Raw genomic sequence first — 17,837 nt, 5'->3', positions numbered from 1 at the left:
AACACTGTCGAAAGGTAGCTCAACAACATTTGCCCAGACGTGTGCTTATTTTTCCAGGTTTAGGACCTTAGACCCAACCTCTTATTACTATCCGCTTGCACCTACATCTGCAAAGAAAAATATGCTCACTAACGCAAAGCTGATATACTCTGCTTCCTTTATTTCCCAACTGTCTTTACAGGTTTTTGACTTTTAGAGGGACACTATAGACACATAATCTGTCTGGGGGACTAAAGATTGCCAGGTTCAGGGAACTGAGCCCTTATTTAGAACATGTCTCATACCACATCAAATAATTTTTCTAAGCATTCCACTGCAACAGACTTCTTGCCTTGGGCTAGCGAAGAACAAGAATTTGAACTCACCGCAGATTTCCTCACTAACACACTTTGAGGGTTGGAAAAAAGAATACACTACACAGTGAGGATACATTAAATGCCATGCTGCACAATGCTTCATACAATTTATCTGACCCCAATTGGAAGGGATGGTTGGTTTGGCCTATCGACACAAATATGTGTCAGTCAAGATTCAGGGATTCCACCGAAGAGCTTAGTATCCTCTGATCAGTGCTGTTAGAAATGGGGGCCTCTAATCGACAGTGGCTGGCGCCGATGTCGAATAGTGACCCTTCTTCCTAAGTCAGAGTAAGGGAGCTACACCCTTTGATAACCCCTGCTCAACCCTGTGGTAACGTAGCACGACCAGACAGGCCTATCTCAGAGGCAGTGTGTGAAGCATTTAGGACCATACACAATAGCGCAGGAAAGACGCTACAAAATAGACATCACAAGCAGTTATAAAAAATAGTTATCTTTATATAGATTAAACACGAAACTGAGGAATGCTCGAAGAACAACAATGCACGTAATTACAGATTAGTCTCAAAAGCGATGGAAGCACTTGTGCGTGTGGGTGGAACGAACTTAGCTCGGGCCTGGGTCTGTGCGACCCGGTGATGCACAACGTACAAGGGGGCAGATTTATGAGCCCCTTGTGCCACTTTTGTGTCACTTTTCCCCATGTTAAAAGTGACGCAAAAGTGGCGCAAGGGGCTCATAAATCTGCCCCAAGGTGCTTAGGATATAAATGGGCATGGTGCACAACTCCTTGGGGAAGGTGCAGGATGGCAGGCGGACTCACAGCGGCCACAGTTCTTGGGTGGTGGCAATCCGCAGCGTGCACTCACGATAATCCTGGGACGGGCGTGGAAGCGGCACCCAGCGGCGCACATGGAAGTTGACATGGCTCCCGCTGTGGGACTAGCGTGGGCACTCAGCGGCGCAGCTCCTCAGCTGCAGCGGCCCACGATAGCGATAGTGATGATTCTTGTGGCAAAGTAAGGATGGGCACTCAGCGGCACAGCTTCTCAATGGCGGCGGCCCAAAACAATGATAGCAAGGACTCTTGTAGCAAAGCCAATGCGGGCCTGCAGCAACACAGTTCCTCGGCTGCAGCGGCCCACAGTGGCGGTGGTCCTGATTCTCGTAGTAGGGCAAATGCGGGCACCCAGCGACACAGTTCCCTCAGTGGCAGTGGCCCACAATAGCGACAACAAGGTATTTTGTAGCAAGGCCAAGGTAGGCACTCAGCAGCACAGCTCCTCGGCTGCAGCGGCCCACAATGGCGTCAAAAAAAGATCTCGTAGCAAGGCCACTGAGTGCGGGCACTCAGTGGCACAGCTCTTCAGCTGCAGCGGCCCACAATAGCGGTAGCAATAGTTTCCGTAGACAAGGCAAATGCAGGCACTCAGCGGCACAGTTCCTCAGCTGCAGCGGCCCATAATTGTTACGATGCTGTCCCAGGTCAGATACTCCTCAGGATTCGGGCGATGCTATAGGGGGTCCACCTCTCAACATCCTTAACTTCCTGCACTAAAGGCACGGAAGGCTGGAGCAATCAAGTGAGGGAAGGGAAGGATGGGAACAGCAGGGAGTAGATCCTGTAAAGAAACGTTAACACACAAAACACAACATAATACAATGCAAGTCAGAAACGCTACACTCAGTAATTCTCGCTATGACACTAATGGTTCTGATGGTTGCCTCCCTATTCATTCATAAGCAAGCACACTAGCAACTCAGGACCGTAGCCATAAAACTCTCAAGCATTCTGACTCGTCACAAATGGATCCCAGGATTTCTGAGACATGTTCCTCTCGTGCTGAATGGGCTGGGCATTAAAGAGATGCTTACCCCGCCCCCCGAGAATATGGAACAATAAGGAGTTGTTCCTTCTAGTCTAACAGGAGCGATTGAATACTGTGAACCTTTCTCTGTATTCACTAATTTTGGTTTACAGAAAGTCTGTACGGCTTCCGCACCGTAAACTCGGACCTAGGATCCAATCACCTACTCCCAAGGCATGCGCTGGTTTTCCATGAGTCTCTAAGGGCTGTATTCCTATGGTATTCGCCGCGGTTGCTTCACCGCTCTCTGACCAATGTTAAGAAGCAGTTCGGAATGCCCTCCATGTCCCCCAACGCCTTATGAATAGAAACACAAATTTAAAGGCACCAAAGGGAACCAAGACAAGGCTAACGCCCCTTCGTGTGAGCGCGTCTTGCACTCGTAATGATCAGACAGGAAAGTCAAGTGCTCAATCCACAAAGGAAGAAGCGATCTGTGAATACTTGCGGGTTTATGGGAGACCGACTCTGCCTCCTGCGTCCGCGCTACTCCTAACGCTAATGTCAACTTCCTCCGGTACGGAAGCTCAGTAGTCCCCCACCGCCGCCTGAAAACAATGATGAGTCCACGGCATCGTTTCCATGGAAAATGAGTGCCTTCTCCAAGGCCGTTGAAACTGCTGAACTCGCGGCTCTCGTCAACTTCATGAAACGGGGTCTGGAACTCAGATTCGTCAATTTCGAATTACGCATGACGTCGGGTGTGCGTCAGGGTTATTTATTCACTCGGCTCCTCCCATTCTCTCGCAGTGGTTTCTGGGAGTTGTAGTCGAGGCAGGCGCATGATGCCTGATTCCTGATAATAATGGCGATAGCTATAGTTTCCGTAGACAAGGCAAATTCAGGCACTCAGCGGCACAGCTCCTCAGCTGCAGCGGCCCACAATGGCGATGGCAATAGTTTCCATAGGCAAGGCAAATGCGGGCACTCAGCGGCACAGCTTCTCAGCTGCAGCGGCCCAAAATGGCGATAGCAATAGTTTAGCAGCAGTTTCCGTAGACAAGGCAAATGCGGGCACTCAGCGGCACAGTTTCTAAGTTGCAGCAGCCCACAATGGTGATAGCAATACTTTTCGTAGGCAAGGCAAATGCGGGCACTCAGTGGCACAGCTTCTCAGCTGCAGCAGCCCACAATGGCGATAGCAATAATTTCCGTAGACAAGCAAAAGCGGCGTTCCCCACAGTAGATCCAGAGGCCTTGGATTTGTCGACAGAGGCCTCACCTGTGAGTAGGATTTCTCTCAATAGGAATCCGGGCTGCTGAGGAATGAAGTCTAATGTCCCTGAGACTTCAGCAGGGGGCAAGCTCAATTCAGGCCCTTGGGTAGTTGCTTCAGTGGATGGGTGAAAGTTTCAAAGTCCTTTCCCTCTCGTTTACTCGGCCAGAGGTTGGTCTTGGCATCCCGAAGTTACACACCACGAAGGGGTTTCAGCTCAGATCTTTATACCCCAAAAGTCTTTGTTCTTGAGAAAGTCACAAATCACTCGACCCGGCCAGAACCAGTTTGGTGTCAACTTGGGTCACTTAATTTACGAGGCTGCATCCTCCCTTTCAGGGAGAGGGGGCCCACCATCAGACACCCAGGGGGAGGTGGAGCCATCATTCCCCTTGCCAGGCACAGCCCTGCTCAGATCAAAGGGGTCACCCCTCCCCATACTTCAACGTCAGATTGCTCAGTTCGACCGAGGTCAGTCCCAGCCTGCCCTGGCGCTCTAAACCAGATGTCCAATACATATACCAGTGAGACACACAGAACGACTCAGAAAAAAAGATACCAAAAGTGGCAGTTGCACACGCAGAATAAAAAGACAATCACTACTACCAAATGCGCTTTAATATTTGGAGTGGAAACATACCAAATTCGACTTCCCTAACATGTTCCTTGGTACTACTAGGACTACACCGGTTCTTCAGTTATTTTATAATAAGGAGCATTTGCACTGTATCACTGAATGGCAGTGGCACAGCGCCCAGAACATCTAACGTCAGCACCCATGAAGGAGACAAAAACAACAAAAATGGAAGGGAGACCTATGCCAATGGTGCCAGGTCTAACAAGTGCTATGTACAATCATAACACTCGGTGGTGACATTTTACAGTGCTGGAAAATGCATAGAGTGGCAGAAAACCTCAACATAGTCCCAAGTGAAACAACACTTATCTCTTCTCGCGGATCACATGGATCTTAGGGATTTTTTTTTAGGTCCCCAGAAGCCATGTCGCAAGTGCTTCTTGTATGCTATTTACAACAAACTATGGAAATTCTCTCAACAGGAGGCTGCTGAGAGATTACGTGAAATTGACAGGTTTAACCTAGAAAAGGCTTTGGCAGTGGTCGACAATGGCATGACCACACTATCATACAGAATTATTCACTGGGCAACATTGTGTGTTCTACAATTGATTAATGAAACAGGATTTGTCTATTCACCAACATGGACAATCGCAATTGAGGTCCATTCTATTATTAAGCTGTACGCTACAATCATTGCGTTCTGGCCATGTGCCTTGGAGTTACATCAACAGTACGACTCTGTTCTCTGTATACAACCTAACGGAACAACACATGGTAATGACATGAAGAGATGAAAAATATACCGTGTTGCACATTGAAAAATTAGACCAATTACCTTTCACCGTGGCTGAGTCACCTTCTACAGAATGGGAAATCCATGGCAATATTGCACTGCCACTCACAACATTCCAGTATCAATACAGTCGCCAGTATCACCAGGTAGACAGGTATGAAGCACTGGGAGAAGGATACATACATGAGTACTGGAAATTACCGTACAGATTTCAATGTAGAAATGGGGACACCAAAGTTTTTCTCAGCAGTTCAAACTGTGAAAGTGTTTTAAGTGGGTCCTTGGTTTGTAAGGACATTTCGCTTCACAGGGCCTGTAATGCTTTGGTTGCTAACCTGTCCTGTCACTTGAAAGGTTCCCCAGCCACTGTGATTAATCTGGTTTTCTAACTGCTCTCGAATGGGTGCTATATCATGCTGAATGATCAAGGCTGTTGTGGGATGGTTCCAAGCATCGCATATCTGGTTACAGTAAGTTTCAGGGTTACTTGTTGTATGCAAGTGATGTTTCCACCGACCCACACAGTTAGGGCGGCAACGCTACGGCTTTCATTGAATGTTTCCTTTATATGGTTTGATTCTCTGAGCAGACTGAAAGCCATGCTTTTTCAGAAGAATGTGGCCTTAACCTCTGCCTGGAAGACTTTAGCTCTCCAGGTTGCAAGGTCTACATTTGAGATGCAGGCAGTAGTCCGTATGAACTTCCTGCTCAATTTCAAGGAAATGGTTCATCGTATCGTCAACATGTCTGATATGAGGGGGATTGTGCATCTTTTTAAATGATAGGTTCTGGACGATTGAGCACCTGTCAAACAATCTTTTGATTTATTGCAGCATTCATACACTCCATACTGGGAAATGTTTTTGGAGGACTTCTGCTGGTCCTACTACTTGTAGTGTTCCTGCTATGCAATGGATGGCCCAGTTCATCGAGAGATTGAAAAAGCACTACTGGTGCAAAGATGTTGTGAACGCATGGTACTCTATCTGGGCACACCTCAGCTTCGGGAGCTAAACAAGCATTGGTTCTGATCGTTCAGACCAGTCTGGGTTAACTGCATCTTGTGCCTGACCCTTCCACCGATTGTGCCACTGGACATAGACGCACTACTGGACCCCCTTAAAGGCCCACATATATCAATGTCCTCAGCGTATTCCCATGTTGATGACGGCATTCTTAGAGCCTCCACGGGATGCTTCAGCTCCTGGTGGAATGGGGAACAGCTCCACAACAGGCTCACAGCCGGTATTGAGTGTTTCCTCAGCGGCTACTGTGGGAACTGAAGAAGATCACTTTTGCTCCATTGACCTGATACAAGAGGTGTTACAGGAACCACTTTCTGCTAATGCGAGTGACAATGATGTTGCGTCTCCCACACAGGACACAGAAACATTTGACTCTCCATGTGATGGGAACAATTCGTGAAAAACAAATTTTTTTTTCTGTTCCCACTGAGCACCATGTCTCTCGATGTGCTCAGTCAGTCTGATCATATATTGACTCTTCAGTGGACTTGCAGAGCTTTTTTAATTTTAATAGCATCCTTTTTACATATAACATGTTTTTAGATGTTTTTAGACTCTGGTTTTTTGACAATATTTTTATGCTTTTTAGTAGGCTTATTTTAGCATTAGTTGACCTTATCGACCTACGGATGAGGGGTGGGTGTTATGTTCCCCAACCTAGGTCTAAGTAGCAAAGCAACCTTTTACCTACATTTGTCCTACCTTGCTCTGCATAACGGTTCTAGCACTCACCTTTTACACAGTCATGAGCTGAATGAATGTCGATTGGTTGCCTTAAAACAAGCATCATTAATTATGCATGAGGATTCTTAGTAAAGTCCCCTGCACATTATGTACATAACAGGATTAACATACTCTGTACGAAAGTCATGGCTATTTTCATCCTAGGCCGACAGAACTACTTTGCATAATTGCAATTATTGATATAGTCTCATTTCCTAAATGGTACTCACAGCATATTAATTGTGGCAGGAACCCCGAGGCTATCTTTGTGGTATAAAAGAACTGAACCTTCACTAGGTAACTAGAGGAGATGCTTCCATGCTGACACAAGACACTGAGGTCCCTGCATGCTGCAGCTTCAACACACAGCAGTCTGACATCCCTTGTGGGGTGTCCAACTCATGACCAAGACGGGGTCCTTCCTTCTCTCCCATCAGGTAATGGGGTTGGCTCTTTCCTAGAGGATTCTTGGCTTTGCATCCACATACATGCTAAGTACACTTAGGCCACTTAGGTAGGGTGTGCATCGTAGGATACACTTGATTACTGTCATGTTTATATGCCTGTATATATTCACTGTTTCAGCACCAAGGTAGAATTCTGCTTACATAGTACAAGGTCTATGTCATTATGTCCAGTCCTTAGCAGATCATACTCACAACTGGGGAGGTGGAAGTTGTGGGTGCAGACACAAGCAGGGATTCTGTGTAGTACTTGGCAGTTTAAGAAAGTCAAATACTAATGAACTGAGCTACAGCTCTTCACTGGCAGAAATACAGATGCTTTGAGACTTCAATCGATGAGATAGGGAGATCAAGTGTGTGAGTCAGTGAGCCTAAAACACAGATGGTCTTAGAACTCATCAGTTTAAGAGATACACATACTTTGTGAGGCCTCATTTGCAGAGAACCATAAACAATATGAGGTGGTCATCCCTGTAAAGGAGGTAGTCAATCAAAGTATGAGATATATAAGCTGAAGAGAGAGAGGAGCAGGGAGACACAAATGAGTTCATCAGCTGGACACACACTCTGGTGCTGCCCAGCGATGGAGCAAATGGATGAAATTTAGAACCATGCAAAGGCTTGGTGCGAAGTTCAAATTCCATATGTATTTACTTGGATGGATCTTTGTCTCAAATAGAGGCTTAACATCAACACTTCACCAACATATTAATAACAGTGAAGCACATTTTGCCCCACAGGAATGACAGTGAATATTAGATTTACAAACCATGAAAGTTTATTAGCAGATTATCAAAGTTCAAACTCAAATCAGTCAGATTAATCATAATCCTGCCCTCAAATAGATCTGTTCTTTCCTATTCCTGTGTCATGGAAAGAACTCAAAGGGTCAGACTGCCACCCTTCACATCAGAGACCAAGAAACTAATATGTGGTGCCCCACAGGGATCGGCCCCCACCCCACTCTTTTCAACAATTACATGACACTTACATCATCCGATCATAAAACATCATCATCATCTCCTAAACTGATAACACCCAACTCATCCTCTCCTTGATGGGCTAGACGAGCATCAGCAAAACCAACTTTACCAACTGCATGACCATGGTAGCATACTGAATGCAAAACAACTGCCTGAAGCCTAACTATGAAAAGTTCTTCTAATGTACATTCTCCTTGTTCCCCTGTTTTGTTAAAGACTTAGAAGAAGAGGGAGAATTGTGTCAGGCTAGAACAGGGACTGTAATTTTAAACTCTTCAAAACTCTTTTAAAGTGTTCTGGCTTTAGCATCCAATCATTGTAGTTAGTTTCTGTGAGAAACTGGGTTTTGGTTGGGAAGGGGTGAAACCCAACTCAAGTAACAACCACAATCCCTTGTCAGGGTGAACCACAAAATTCACTAAATTAACCTTTGTTTAACCCTCTGGTAGCTTGGCACAAATAGGTAAGTCTTAACTTAGAGGCAATGGGTAAAATATTTATGTTCAACATTCCATACAAAATTTGTTCTTTTTGCTTTTATTGCCCTAAGTGGGATGTGTATGCCCAGACGTAGGTCCCATGCTCACTGCGCCATTGGATTCAAGCTAACTTGGCTGATGAGGGTGATACCCCGAATCTGGTCCCAGGATGCTAGTTTCCAGTACAGGGAGAACCTTGCTTGGCAGTATGGGCTAGACTTCCCATGAGGAGCAGGGTCAAGACTGATTTGCATAATGGCTGGTTTCAAACTGGGGTGACGAGGTGAGCAAAAAGTCAATGGATTAGACTCGAAGATTCATGACTGGGGTGAATACTTGCATTGTTCAGCATTCCGTCCATCATTTTTTCTTTTTGCTTTTGTTGCTCTAAGTGGGAAGGGTATGCCCAGATGTGGGTCCCATGCTTACTGCACAACTGGATTCAACTAGCCTGACTGATGAGGGGTGATACCCCAAAACTGGTCCCAGAATACTTGTTTCCAGTCCAGGGAGGACCTGGATTGGCAGTTTGGACTGGACTGTTTGCATGAGGAGCAGGGTCAAGACTAATTTGCATAAGGCTAGGCCCAAACTTGGTTGGCGTGGTGAGAAAAAAAACAATGGATTAAATCCAGATCTTTGTGACTAGGGGCGAAAGTTTGCATTGTTCAGCATTCCAGCCATCATTTGTTCTTTTTGCTAAAGTATTTATGCAGCACTCAAACAGTAACAAAGTGAAAACAAAACCAGAAAAAGGCCACACCAATTTTAGGAAAAAATAAAATAATTGAACCAAATGTTTGGCACCAAAATGACAAAAATCCAATTAGTAGAACTAGTTATACAATTTCTAAGATTTAAAGTAAGTTTAGTGCCTAAAAGTGCCACTAGCGGTTATCAGGTGATGCGAGACCAGGTGAAAGTCACAAGTTCAGATCCACCACGATTGAGCGTGGCTGGATACATGGACCATGCTAGTTGTGCTGAAAAAGTGACCTTTCCAAATTCCAGCGTGAAGAGTCCTCCAGTTCACGGTGAAGGAGGAAGTGACATGAATGGTCATCACTGTAGCGTGAAGAGCATCACAGATATTCATCGCTGTAGCATCAGAATCCTGCACCGGGCAGTCTTTTCTGTAGTTTAGGTTGGAGGTTGCCGCGGGCTGCCCATGCTGTATAGTAGTGCAGATCTTTTGTTGCCAGTCATCCTTGGTGGTAGTTGTAGTGCGAAGAATCAGGTTCACCAGACGGTCAGCACAGGCAGCAGGATCTTGGTGTAAACAGGCCTGTTCACTGTCACAAAGTGCCCAAAACCCCAGGATTTTCCCTTTTTTTACAGTAGGGTCATAATTTTAAGACTTTCGGTATTCACAGAGGCATTTAGGAGTCCTAAAGTTAAGACTCCTAACTTCTGTGAATACCGAAGTGAGTAAGTGTCTTCTGTGAATACCAAAATGAGTAAGTGCCTTCTGTGAATACGAAAAGGGTAGTAAGTTTAGGATTTTGTCTTAAATTAGTTCTGTGAATCGGGCCCGTTATCATAATCTCACCACTGAATTCTATTACTGTTTTATATTGACTAATGAGTCTCAAAGGCTCAGGGCTGAAGGTTGCTTAACGTTCGTGGTGTTGTGCAGGTGTGTGCCACTACATCGATAAAAGCAACATTGTAAGTCAATACAATACAGGCAACACAGGTAATATTGCAACATAGAAAAACCCAAGTTAAGTAACAAACAAAAATATTTGCTTTTTTTTTCAAATTCTGTTGGCTAGATGAAAAATTTGTATTACATGGATACTTCACAACCCGCCAACACAAGGGGAGTGGTTAGCTTCGGTTCAAAGGGTTAAAATGTGGATCAGAATGGGAGGCAAAGTCGGAGAACAGCACTATAATCCACAGGATTAAGGTATAAAAGATGTAGAAGGTAAATCTATATCCAATTTTTATGCAATATTGTAAAAACCTGTAAGTGAGTGACCTGCGCAGGTGGCCCCAGAAACGCAGTCCCCTACTCGGAACAAATGGGATAGGATGATAGAGGACTCATCGGATGGTAGGATCTCCCCCTGCCCCCTTTATTTCATGTTCAGGCGCAGATCCAGGACGTCATAGTTAGAAATGGGTCACCCAATATCTCCTAATATCTCCTAATTTGGTTATTGCACAATGAGGACAAAAATAAACACAGGCAATACATCCAGAGTCACTAAATCAGTGGTGCCATAACATGAGCAGTCATTACTTTGCAGGTAAATTTATTTATACATGTACCCCAAGCCATACCTATCCTTAAAACTGAACCCTGTGTGCTTAAACCTGTACACTTAATTCTGAACCCACTACCTTGAAATGTGTTCCATTAACCAAGAACTATGTAGCTGTTACCTGTTTTCTTATCAAGGAGCCCTCTAATCTTAATCATATATTTTTAACTATGAACCCTTAACAAGGTACCATTTCACCCTTTATTAAAAACCATTAACCCTGCACCCTTATTCATCTAGCTTAGACCTATTCCTTTTAATTCTGGATCCATTCAAGATATCATCAATGGTGGCATTTTAACATGTCATGAGTGGTGTAATAGGTGAGGTCATAAGCAATACATGGCTGCAGCCCAAATTATAGTTAGCACACTGTACTATAACTAGCAAATTTCAGAGGTTTGTTTGGTTTCTAAGCATTATTTTTTGACTCATTTTAACAATGAAGTTGAAGAGTTCAGTTTAGCTGAATAGTAACACCTTTACTGAGATATATCTTACTGAGAGGGAGTCCACCTGCAACTACCACAACATGGCCTTCCTTCAATTCTAAAACAGGAATAACATGGCCGCAAATGTGATAAGATTATAGAAAATAACAAATGTAACAACAAATCAATGCAAAATGAAATCATTGTATCTCTTTGGATGGTTGAGCTCCTCACGATAACAGAGCACTTTACACCTTCCATCCAGGTCATCCAACATCTCCACAGTCAAGTTTTGCTTTATCGCATCTCCTTGTAACATGCAACATGAAACCCTCACCATATTTTTATTATTCCACACATTTCCATCACAGAGAAAAAGTGTGAACTTATCAATTCTTCTGACCTAAAGTGGAATAGAAAAATTAGACTCTCCTTTGTTTACCCTTCGCCCTCTCAACACTCAAACCCATTCACCTACAACATAATCCCCAACTCCCCATGCATCCTTCATAGCCACCTCCTTCTCAATGCCCTTGGACAACAATGCACGTGGTACAACCTTACCAGATCAACTAACTCACAGCCTTCCTCCATTCACTTCGAATACTCAAAGACAATTGCAAACCCTATTTAGGAATCCTGTTTCGTCTCTCAACCAAACCATTACTCTGTGGGTATAAAACTGATGACTTCACATGCCCTACCTCAAACTACTTCAAGAATTATTTCATGTCTTCTGAAATAAATTGAACCCTGTTGTCAGACACAATGATTTCTGGCACACCTTCTGTTAGAACTGGGGGTCTCTAGTTGGCAGAGGTAGGTACCTTTGACCAAATAGGGACCCTTGCTTCTAAGTCAGGGAAAGGGGATTACACTACTAGATAAACCCTGCTCAGCCCCTTGGTAGCTTGGCACGAGCAGACAGGCTTATCTCAGAGGCAGTGTGTTAAGCATTCATGAACACATACAGTAATACATTGAAAACACTACAGATGGACACCACACAGGTTTTATAAAGATAAGTATTCTTTATATAGACTTACCACAAGACCACAAATGACAAAAATCCACAATACTGTACTCAAAACAGACTTAAAGATGGTAGAAGTCACTTAGTTCAAGTTGATGATAAATGCGACAAAGTTCTCACAAAAGTACCTGGATGTGTAACGCAAAACAAACAAAAGGTTTGCAGGGATGGAGATGCGTTGGTTCCTTACTTCGGGGGAGACGATGCGTCGTGCCTCAATGCTTGCGCAGAGTAGGAGATGCATCTTGGTCCTTACCAGAGGGGAAGTGACGTGTTGATTCTCGTACTGCGTTCCGGTTATGATGCGACAAGATGGCGCCTCCATGCGATGCGACAATCCGGTGCGATAAGATGGCGCCCTTGAAGCGACGATGTGAAGATGATGCGTGCACACACGGTGGGCGTGCCGCTAACTTTGGAGCCGCAACAGGCCCTGCAACATGCTTCTCCAGTGATGCGACGGCGACCTCTGCGGCGGCGACACGCTTCTCCGGTGATGTGTCGGGTAACAGCTTTGACGAAGGTACGCTTCTATGGTGTTGCAGCGGCGACCTCCCCGGCGGCAACATGCTTCTCCGGTGATCGGATGGCAACAGCTGCGACAGCGACACGCTTCTTCTGCGTTGAGTCGTGGTTCCAGCTCCCAGCGACAGGCAGGCTTCTGCAGACAGAATTCTCAGCAAAGAAATTCAGAGGGGAGCTGGTGGTGAAGTCTTTTGTCCCTGAGACTTCAGCAGGAGACAAGCACAAGTGGAGTAATATTCTGCAAGATGATGAAAGTTCTTTAAAAGTTCCTTCTCCTCTCCTTGGCACTGAAGACACCACTGTAGGCCAACCCAGCAACACAGCACACTGGCAGGGGGGCAATCCAACTCCTACAGCTTCCTTGATTCTTCTCCTCGGCAGAGGTTTGTCTTGTTGTTCCTGAAGTGATCAAAAGTCTTGGGGTCTGGGTCCCTATATTTATACTACTAAATCCTTTGTCCTCTGAAGGCAGAGGGGCCTGTACCTAGTCCAACCAGTGCTGTGCAGTCCTGGGGCACTTTGTTTACAGGACTCCTTCTTTCCTTTGGCAGGGTGGGCCAGGGACATCAGATGCACCACAGGAGGTGGAGCCAGCATTGTGGAAGGCAGGCACAGCCCTATTCAGACCCAGGTGCGAGTCCTCCCACCACTCTACATGCAGATAGGTCTATTCAGCCATGTGCTGACTCACCCTGTCTCCTGGAATCCCCCAACCCCTGTCACTCACAAAACCAGACACACAATACACAAGCTGGCAGAGGCAGGCTGGATGGTTAGGTAAGAAAATACCTACTTTCGAAAAGAGGTATTTTCAATCACAGAATGTTAAAACCAACTTCACTAAAAGATGTATTTTATCATTCTGAGTTCAGGAATACTAAACTCGAATTTCTACCATGTTTCCTGGGTCAGTTAGGATTATAAGGTGTTATAATCAAACTGCCCATTCTGGCCTATGGGGACTGGTAGCCTTGCAATAGTGAAAAACGAAAATGGCTGTAATTCACTATCAGGACATGCCACACACACCAGGGCATGTCCTACCTTATACTTACAATGTACCCTGCCCTTGGGCCTACCTTAGGGGTGTCTGATATGAAGAAAAGGGAAGGTTTTGGGACTGGCAAGTGGGTGCACTAACCAAGTCGACATGGCAGTACTAGACTGCACACGGGCTCTGAAATGGCAGGCCTGAGACTTTACGGACTGCTTCTGTGGGTGGCACAACCAGTGCTGCATGCCCCCCACAGTGCTGCAAGCCCCCCAGCAGGATTTGATTTACAGGCCCCGGGCACACATGGTGCACTGTACTAGGGTCTGACAAGTAAATCAAATAATCCAATCATGGAGTCACTAATCAATACATGAATTTACAATAGAAAGCAGATGCACTTTAGCACTGATCAGCAGTCGTAAAGTGCCCAGAGTCATAAAACAGCCTACAACAGGTCAGAAAAAATACAGGAGGAAGGCAAAACGTTCCGGGATGACCCTACAACAAGGGTCAAGTCCATCACCTTCCCTAATAATTCACTCAAAAAAGTAACCACCACATCAGTGTTGACTTGTTTGGTGAACTTCACCTCAGGCCACCTTGGAAAATAATCAACCACAGCAAACATGGGAGTTTTCCCGAAGATGAGTAACATGAGTGGCAATTTTCTTCCATGGTTCATCTGACTTATCGACATTACAGGAGGGTAACTTACCATTTTTTGAGACTTGTCACTCCAGGCAAATGGTATATACTCCTGTATTCTCTACTCCACCTCATGGTCCATACCAGGCCACCAATACTCTACTCAGATTAGTCTTCTGGAGATACTCATCCCAAGGTTTTAGATACGGTAGGGGCAGTGGTCGGTGGGAGCCCCTGAGTGGACTGTCTTCAATATTGCTGCAGTGTCCTCAATGGATATAGGTTTCCATGCTGTCACTTGGTAGTCTTTGGTTGATGAGGAGGGGTGGCTGGTGTTCAAAGTTGCTGTAGATCTTGTTGATTTTTCAGTGGAAAAAGTCAGAAACGTTGTTGCAGCGTTCTTGTGTAGGGATGATGGTTTTGGTTGTGGCTGTTGGGTTGGGGAATCTCCTGATGATGGCAAAATGTTCCTTGCAGTTCTTCGAGCTAAATTCCATTCTCAGGGTCAGGGCCTTTTTCTTGGTCTCTTTTACTTGGTGGTGATTGTGTCTATGTTCGACCCTGTGTTTCTTGCGATAGGTCCTCGGGTGAGTCCTCCTCCTGGTTTATGGGGTCAGTCCTGGTGCAGAATTTTGTATCCAGTCAGTATGGCTACGGTGATGTCTGGTACTGGTGTGGGATTGAGCCAGGTTTTGGTGAGAAAGAAGAGGTCCGGTACATTGGAGTTGATGAGGTCTCAAATCTCAGTGGAGTGCTTGCCAAGTGAGTGTGCGTTGTGTTAAGGAGCATGCTTGTGAGGAAGTGCTGTTGTGTGGGTTGGGTTTGTGGTGCTATGTGAGTGTGTGTCTTGAGTTCCGACTTGGTGAGGGGTGGTATGTGTGTGTGTGTGTGTGTGTGCGTGTGTGGGTAGTGGGAGTGGGTGCATAGAGGCAGGTGAAGTGGCAATGCGAGCAGGCAAAGTTACCCACCATGGACTGAGGTACGGCTCAGCAGCAGCATTCACTGTAGCGTCCAGGGTTGAGCAGGTGGAGATCATCCGCAGCATAGCTGCGGGAGACACTTGGACCAGGGCCAGGGCTACTGGCACTGGATGCTGTCCATGCACAATCATGCACAGACGGATGTGCCTTTGGTGCACCTTCGGTGTGCCTGCAGAGCACCTGCTTCCACCTGTTGTACTCCCACACTGCAGCCTCAATTAAGCAGGGCCTTGGAGAGTGGGAGGATCGCTGGGGGAAGTGGGCACGCTCAGCAAGAGTGGAAAAGTCCAGCAGGGAGAGTGGGAAAGTTGGGCGGGAGTGGCATGGTGGGAAAAAAACCATATGCGGAGCAAGTCGGGGGAAAAACTGAGAGAAGAGACCAAGACGCAAACGGATCACTATGAGAAACAAAGGATGCCAAAAGGTGCAATTAAATAGCAACAGGGAGCAGATAGAATGGACAGCACAAAGCAGTAACTGAGTCAGCACCACAGATGTCACCTAGGCAACCTTTCTACTGGCATAGCAAAATGCCTGTTTGAGTGTTTGTGTCTGTGGGTGTGTTTGTGTGTGTGTGTATCCTTCCTTCCCGCCTAAAATACCCAGGCGCATATTCACAAGGATCTATCACCAAGTTAACGGCACTTTATCGCAGCCACAGTTGCGATAAATGTATCGCCCCAATCACAAGCTAGTGTTAACATCCCACAGCACCAGTTTACCCACGATAGCAGCTGCAAAAAACATTGCCACAGATGACCCCCACAACTATCGCTAATGAGATGCAGAGTAGGCGTTCCCGTGCCAAAAGCCGCGACAATGCCACCCCACATTCAGAACGACCAGCCAGAACTGCGATAAGAACAAAAAACAGGCGATAAGGTGCGTTAGCAGCAGGAAAGTAACACCTGCTCTGACTTGGTGCAAAGTCGGACCACAGCCTGCACCACAAAAGGGAGCCCAGCCCAGAGGCACACCTGAAGAACAACAGATGCACCCGGGCAACTGAACATGAAGCCCGTAGGGCTGAAAGGGCAACACCACTCGCCGCTACCACCCCTAGGAACCCCCTCCCCAGCACCCACACCAACTAAAGACATGCCACAACAGCTACATATAAACATGTACAAAATATTCTGCATGATGTCGCACAATCGCAACTGGTGACATGCATGTGTCATCACAAAAATGAGCATCACACATTCACTTGCGAAGCAACAAATCTTTCTTAGAATCAACAATGAAATGAAATGAAGACACATGGCGGCTCCCCTCGGGACAATACATAGGTTACAGCCTGCAAGACCAAAATCACGATGAGAAGGTGTGTCCTGCGCACATCAAAGGACAGAGAGAGCACGAAGGAGAGAGAGAGGAAGAGAGGGAGGGAGCGAGAGAGAGAGAGGAAGAGAGGGAGAGAGAGAGAGAAAAAGAGAGGGGGAGAGAGAGAGAGAGAAGAAGAGAGGGGGAGAGAGAGAGAGAGAGAAGAGGGGGGAGAGAAAGAGAAGAAGAGAGGGGAGAGAGAGAGATAAGAAGAGAGGGGGAGAGAGAGATAAGAAGAGAGAGGGAAAGAGAGATAAGAAGAGGGGGAGAGAGAGAGATAAGAAGGGGGGAGAAAGAGAGAAGAAGAGAGGGGGAGAGGGGGAGAGAGAGAGAGAGAGAGAGAGAGAGAGAGAAGAAGAGAGGAGGAGAGAGAGAAAAGAAGAGAGGGGGAGAGAGAGAGAAAAGAAGAGAGGGGGAGAGAGAGAGAAAAGAAGAGAAGGGGAGAGAGAGAGAAAAGAAGAGAGGGGGAGAGAGAGAAAAGAAGAGAGGGGGAGAGAGAGAAGAAGAGAGGGGGAGAGAGAGAGAGAGAGAGAAGACGAGAGGGGGAGAGAGAGAGAGAAGAAGAGAGTGGGAGAGAGAGAGAGAGGAGAGGGGGAGGGAAAGAGAGAGAAAAAGTGAGGGGGAGGGAGAGAGAGAGAAAAAGAGAGGGGGAGGGAGAGAGAGAGAAGAAGAGAGGGGAGAGAGAGAGAGAGAAAAGAGGAGGTGAGAGAGAGAGAGAGAGAGAAGAAGAGAGTGGGAGAGAGAGAGAGAAGAAGAGAGGGGGAGAGAGAGAGAAGAAGAGAGGGGGAGAGAGATAGAGAGTGCTGCCCCTGCACATCTAGGGCACACTGCTCACCTGCTGCCACTGGTGTGTCTCCAACCACTTGCCGGTATGTATAGCAGTTCACCAGGTCACACAGCTGAGACAGACCCGTCATCTGAAACAGAGTCCAGATATATGATTGGCACAGTACACACAATTGCACAAGACAACATCGCCTGCCTGCCCATGCACAACCAGGCAAAGGCACCCCAGCCTCTCCAGCCACCCATCGGAGCATGCCTGCCCATGCATACCCAGGCCTCACTGCTCACCTTCTGCCACCGGCGTGCAGACAGGAGGTCCCACCACATGCCACTGCAATTCACAAGCCTGGGGCCCGTGGACATGGCACCCTCCACACCATGCAGCCCCACTCCGCAGGC

This window comes from Triturus cristatus, chromosome 6 (genome assembly GCF_964204655.1).
Source record: "Triturus cristatus chromosome 6, aTriCri1.1, whole genome shotgun sequence".
Taxonomy (NCBI): Eukaryota; Metazoa; Chordata; class Amphibia; order Caudata; family Salamandridae; genus Triturus; species Triturus cristatus.
Note: the sequence above shows the minus strand (reverse complement) of the source record.